Here is a 6,994-nt window from a genome sequence, read left to right on the forward strand (position 1 = left end):
AAAAGTATCATCACAACAGATTGCTGATCAGAAAATGAAAATGTTTCAATGCCTCTACGCCCACATAAATGTTTTATAATCAATTAGAAAATAGAACATAAGTAAGATTTCTTTATATAATATTATTCACTCTAGAAAACTCCTAATAATATCAAAGTATTATAAAAAAAACAAATTTGATTATTATTAGAGATTTAAAACTCCCTACTGAAACATTGTGATTAATGGCACGTATATATCACACTGCTTGCGTTAGCATACAAGTTAATATACGATCTTTACTAAACAATTTTAATAATCACAGAAGCACGAGCATAAATTTCACTAACATGGCAACATATTCAAAGCTTGTCGACCTTTATATTTTCTTTTATAATCTACTCTTTGATATTCAAATACTTTAAGTTGAAAATTTTTATGTAAAGTTGTTTATTCTGGGTAAGATGAATATTCAGTGATGCGTTTCTACCACTAGATATTTTTATTGAGGCGTCAGTTGAGATTTAACTTAAAAAATAATAATTGCATGTATTTTTTTGTCTTATGCCTTTGTAAAAATTAAGTTTTTTTTGCGTTATTCGAATTATGGCAAATATTGTAATGGAGCTAGACGCTTATTGTCACAGGAATACGTGGCAACAGGAGTTTTTCAATAGGATATCGAACGATATTATAATGTTATTTTTGTATTAAATATTTGAAATGTCTCCATTGCATATGTACGACGCAATATACACAACTGTGCAGGTCAACATAAAATTATACTACCATAAAATTTCGTTTTGCGTTATTATTATCGACTAATTTTAAATTTTATGTATCTTATTTATTTTTTAGTTTGTTAAATTGTTTAAATTATCTTGAATATTATTCTAAATTCATGCCTGAGTTTGTTGAAACAAAATATTGGAGCTAGTTGCAGCATATATAAATATTTATAGGTTCACTTAAAGAAGATTCGGCGGAATAAACAGTCTGTATGATGTGGGCACATTTAAATAGTTTTACAGACGATTCCATATCTTTTATTTCCATTAATTATAATATTTTAACTTAAGCCGGTAGATAAATAATTACCGCATCTATCCATCTTTATTTCGTATAAATATAATCAGTGTGTCTCATGATACTTTTTTACCGAATTTAATAAGCCAGCTTTTAGAAATTTTTAACTTCCCGTAGGGTAAGTTATAGTAATAGCCAAAGAATCGAAAATGAAAATTTTTATATATTTTTACGTTTCAAAAGTTTCCGAATATTTTGGCATACCTTAGAAAAATGGAGGTATGTGTGTGTGTGTGTGTGTGTGTGTGCTGATACGACATTTCGTCGACGATTGCGGGAACACCGATCAACCGATTTCAATAATTCAAATCCAGCGGTTTCTAGACTCTAAAAAAAATAAGTCAAAAAAATGTCATTTGGCGGTCAAAAACGTTTATTGGACATATGTACTTTCAAATTATCAGATATTATATAGAGATTTTATAATGTGTACACATTTTGTGTATTTTTTTTTTTTTGGGTTTCGTACCAAGATTTTTAATTACGGTACGGGAAGTTCCAACAATTTGCCTTAAGGCACGATGCCATGCACCCCACCACTAGTCTACAATTAACGATTAACAAAATATTGAGAAACACCTGCACAATTATGTTACCACTACATGAAAAAATCATAGTATATATGAATATAGCGCTCAGTTTTAAGTTTTTCCTAAAAAAAACCTCTTATTTATCTTGTTGCAGAAATCTAAAAGCACAAATTTTTGCTTCCATTAACAGTCATAAATCTCAGATTACAAAAAGTACTTCAAATATACAAAAACCTAATTAAAGTCTACCATATCCCGCGAAAAGATAGTATAAATATTTCAACTTTACGCTTCATACCTCTGAATTCAGGCGCTCGGGGCTCTGTAATAGATATACCGACATGCTTAAATATTCTTCGCGCTCAATTCGCATTCGCATTGTGTTCATTAAATATGAATCGTATTGTATTTCAGCCAGTATGGACGTTGATAAATACTGTCATTCGTTTTCAACCCTTGCCCTTTGTGATACTCGATGACATAAAGCATCGTGTTAAACTTAACTAGAATTGTCCTAATTACAATCCTTTTTTGCTGCCGACATGCGTACAGCGCCCGCGGCAAATAAATCGATGTTGGAGTGTACCTGCTGCGGCTTGAATGAGAAACACCTAACGCCGTACATGTATAAAATATAAACATACAGCAAGGAGTCTCAAACTGGGAGGAAAGCGGCCTGAAGGGTTGTAATTAGGCGTGTCATAATCACCTATCCGGAATTAAATTTTAGAAATTTAGTCAAAGGATGGTTCGCATGGATCGAAGTCTTTGTTTTTATATTAACGTTGAACTAGCATTAGCAGGTTATGCATGTGTTCTATAGGTAAGTAGCAAAGCATCACATTTTGAATCATGCAAAAGCTTCGTTTCGAACAACTGCTGCCTAGATTCATGACTCTCAAAATACCAGACATTATTAGTATTGAATTAAATTATAATTAACACTGATATTTAAGTGTGTATTTGTATATTTCTATACTTCAATAATTAGCAAAAAAAATCAATTGAAAATCCCAATTCATTTTATTCATAACATTGGTAACACCTTAAGAAATAAACTGGAATTAGAAAATTCCTTTACAATACATTAGCTTATGCATTTAGATCTTGAGATTCAATCAAAATAATTTATCTATAATATAAAAATGAATTGCAAAATGTGTTGATAAGCGCATAACTCAATAACGCCTGGACCAATTTGGCCAATTCTTTTTTTAATATTTGCCAAATGTTTGCCGGAAAAACCCTAAAAACAGCCTTTTTCTTTTTCACACTAAAACGTTTTCTAACTAAAACCTAGAATCAATTTGAACTTATTTTTTTAAAATGCGTAAATAAATAAGGTGAATTTGATAATTTATAAAAGTAAACTGGTGGACTGGTAAATTAGAGGATATGAAAAATGGTAGAAAGGAGAACTGGTAGATAGACGACGAATGTGTAGACAAATAAACAGGTTAATTGGTAGATATGTAGAACGAGATGACAGGTAAATTTGTAGGCCGGTAAAATGGTAGACTGATAAACAGGTTGATAGGTAAATTAGTGAATAAATTGTTAAACAAGTAAATTATTCCACGGGTAAATTATTGAACGGGTTAAATGGTAGATAGGTAAAATGGTGTATTGATAAACAGGTCGATACGTAAATTGGTTGATAGGTAAATTGATAGACAAGTAAATTGGTAGACAGGTAAATTGGTAGACAAGTAAATTGGTGAAAAGGTAATTTGTTGGATAGCTGGTGGTCAGGTAAATTGGAGGATATGAAAATGGTAGACAGGACAACTGGTTTGATAAACACCTTTGTTCTACTTTATAATTCAACTAAATCACGGCACAGCTAGTTATTGTATAAAATCATACTGAAATCAGTAGTATGCCGAGTGGTACATATGATTCAATTCTAAAGATTTACCAACGGAAGTAACATCAACATTCTAAACAAAATCATGTTTTGCTTCACTTAGGTGCATATCTAATTTAACGGTAGTGAAGGTACTCAAGGAAATGTGGAGTGAAACAAACATGTCTTCAAAGGTTTGACTTGTATGAATTAAATTTATTTCGTACATTTTCCATTCTCAACTTTGATCTCAATAAAAATAGCTACGTAATGCCAAATTTAATACAGTGTAGTATATTTCTCCTGAGAACTGTTCGAAACTTTGAGAAACTACTTCCATGCATACATATAAAGATGTTCAATACATAAACAAATAGTACATATGAAAAACAAACCCATTTACATGTATACACACGGTATATTTTAATACGGGCAACGCTTTTGATTATTACTCGTATGACCTACCTCTGTATATGTACATAGGGTGGAGGGCGAGATGTAGACATGACACGCGCAACACGTATTTTGTAATAGAAGGGTTGATAAAAAAATAAAAAACATTTATATATATATATATATATATATATATATATATATAAACAAAATTCTAAGTTCCTATAAATATGATCTAAGCTCAGTTCAATCCATAATTATGTTCTACCTATAATTTTTGGCTTTTTCACTCGCTTATTCAATGTATGTAGATTTTGTGTTAGATTTTTAATCATTTGTGATTATCCATTAAAAAAGAATCAAACTAACAGTCTTATGTTTGAAATTGAAATACATTAAAAATTTTATAGAAACTTAATTTAGTCTTTCGAATATCTGGATAGTGCGGAATCCGTAATATAAAGCCCTTATATTGACGTTTTGAGTCTTGCATGCAGTATTATTTATATCTATGCTATTTTAAATGTTATATTTGTGATTTTGTAATTTTTTATATCTATTTTTTAATTATGTCTCTGTCTAGGATACTTCGCAAAATTGTGTATTCCAAAAAAATTGTTAAAATTCATTGAGAGATTGCAACTAGATATTATAAACATACATTATAATACAAAACTTATACATGTTTCCTATTCTTAACTTACCCTAGAATAAGTTGTAGTAATCGACAATGAAATTTTTTTCATAATTTTACGTTTTAGAAGTTTCTAAGCATTTTCGATATGTAATACCTTAGAAAAAATGGATGTATGCATTTGTGTGTGTATGTGTGTGTATGTGCGTATGTTTGGATACACTTTTTCATCCAAGATATCAGGAGCACAGATCAACAGATATGACTAATTCAAAAAAATATTTCATTCATGGAGATGTGACGCTCCAAACAGCCAGTTTATGAGAGAACAGAACATCATATTAAGATGATTCAAAAAATATTCGATTCTTATTGATATTAGTAAATTATTACATTTTTGTGAAGACAGGTCTAGCTATCTTTTGGAGATACCGTGCAAAAAATGAAAAAAATGAGAATTGTAAAGTAACAAACATTGATGTAATTTGTTATTTCGCAAATATTTAATAACTGTACGAGAAGTTCCAGCAATTTGCCTTAAGCATATTCACCAATAGTTGATCATACTTTTAGTGTTCTTGTTATTTATCCCAGATTCTGTTAAACTTTTTATCAATGTAATTTTTGGTTCAGGTTTTTCGACAAGCCCTATCTTTAAATCCGCTACGACTAAATTGACGACGAGAGGAGCTGAGCGTCAAATTGCAACCTATACGCTGGCCGAACAATCAATCTTTGAATTGAATAAATCCGGTCGAGGAATGCAGATAAATTCAATTGTGTTCAGCATTGCTTTACATACAGAATGCTTATTGAACGCAGATTGTTTCATTTTATTTAATTATATCGTTTGAAGATGTAATTGAATCGGGAATTTGGAATTTCTTTGTTATTGAAATGATTACTATTAAAAAGAAAATGATATTATCTCCAATGATAATAGTTAAGTTACATCTTTGGCTTTTAGTTTTATTAGCAGGCTTATATTTTATTTGAAGTATTATTATATATTAAAGCTATATGATCTTAATATACTTATCGCAATACTTTTGACTCTAATCTTATTTAGCAGAGAAAGATCATCATAAATAATTTCAAAAATTATGGTTTGTGGCGAGCATAGCCAATGTAGTAGGGTGTTCGACTCACACGACAGGGATCTTTGGATCGAATCCTGTCATTGTCTTAGAATTTATGAAAAAATATGTGTAGTTAATATGAAATTAAATGAAATTGTATTTTTTAAGTAGAATTTGAATAAAAAATAAGAAAAATAGAAATTACAGAATTCGAATAGCTGAATTGTATTAGGAGTAAGAAGAAAAGTATTAGAACCCGCTGAGATTAAAGAGAAGAATGAAGAAAAAAATGGAATAAAGATAGAAGTTGAATAATGGAGTAATATTAAAGAAAATAATTTTTTTTTTTGTATCATATTTTTAACAGCAATCAGAACCTTAGTCCTATGAGCTGTTGGGCTGAAACTTCTCCTTACTTCGTATTTTTTAGATGGTAACCCAATGGTTAATCCATCTATATTTGATGATTTTTGTTATTAGAATTGATCTAATAGGGCTGACTTTTTATTAGTGCAGCAATGCCGGACAAGGGCTATTTTCACTTGGAAACATATTGCTATATATATATTTTCAAGTGAAAATCGTTGTCACTGCTGTCTGACTACAGACTGCTCAAGTGGGTATCGAACCCGGGACCTCTGAATCAGGTCCCGTCGCTCTTAACCGCTTGCCTACGGGCGATCTTAAAGAAAATAATTAAAAGAAATTGTAGAAAAAAATTAAGAAGAATATAGAATAGGATATATAGATTGAATATGATATCAAAATTAGTATAGAATGTAAATAAATAAAAATGCTGTAGGTAGCTAATGCTCAGAGCAAGCGAGGCCAATAAAAATTTTAAAAAATGTCAAAATTAAAAATTATGGTTCTGCAAACGCTGGAAGCTTAGTGAAAATGTAGGGTTTGCATAATAAACTCAAACAATTGTACGAATTGAAAAATATGTAATTAAAGTTGTAGACTTGATCAAGATATATGAATTTTATTAGAATTAAACGTGTTATTAAAATTTCTATAATAAGTATAGAGATTACATGCTGCAATTACAGGCGAAAGGAAATTTAACAAATAAATCAATTATTGACAAATATGGACTTATTATTTGTAATCAGATGTATGGTAATTAAAATGTCTAATATCCTATGCACATCAACTAATTTTGAACATAACCAAATCGATCATCCTCACACAATACACCTGTTTATATTACAAAATACTCGATATTAGCATTTAAATAGCTTGTGGCGTTTGTCTAAGAGTTTGTCCATTAAAAGGCTAAGCAATAAAAGTTAGCGTGATCCAAGACATATACCCGACCGTAAGTTTGCTGATAACACACGATAAAGAAAGCAGTGAGGGTATAAAAAAGCACAGAGTCCGCAAAAAAGACACACATAAAAGAATAAAAAATTTAGTTACTGGCGTATCTTGATCCAATCTTGTT

General features: G+C 30.2%; 1 pseudogene; it reads left to right on the top strand.

Moving 5' to 3' along the window:
* LOC113384201 overlaps window positions 1–165 on the top strand; it is a 2,208-nt pseudogene extending 2,043 nt beyond the window's left edge.
* The last annotated feature ends 6,829 nt before the right edge of the window (window positions 166–6,994 follow it).

Source organism: Ctenocephalides felis, unplaced genomic scaffold (genome assembly GCF_003426905.1).
Source record: "Ctenocephalides felis isolate EL2017-DRISC unplaced genomic scaffold, ASM342690v1 CF-g0.4_SCAFFOLD_00845, whole genome shotgun sequence".
Classification (NCBI taxonomy): domain Eukaryota; kingdom Metazoa; phylum Arthropoda; class Insecta; order Siphonaptera; family Pulicidae; genus Ctenocephalides; species Ctenocephalides felis.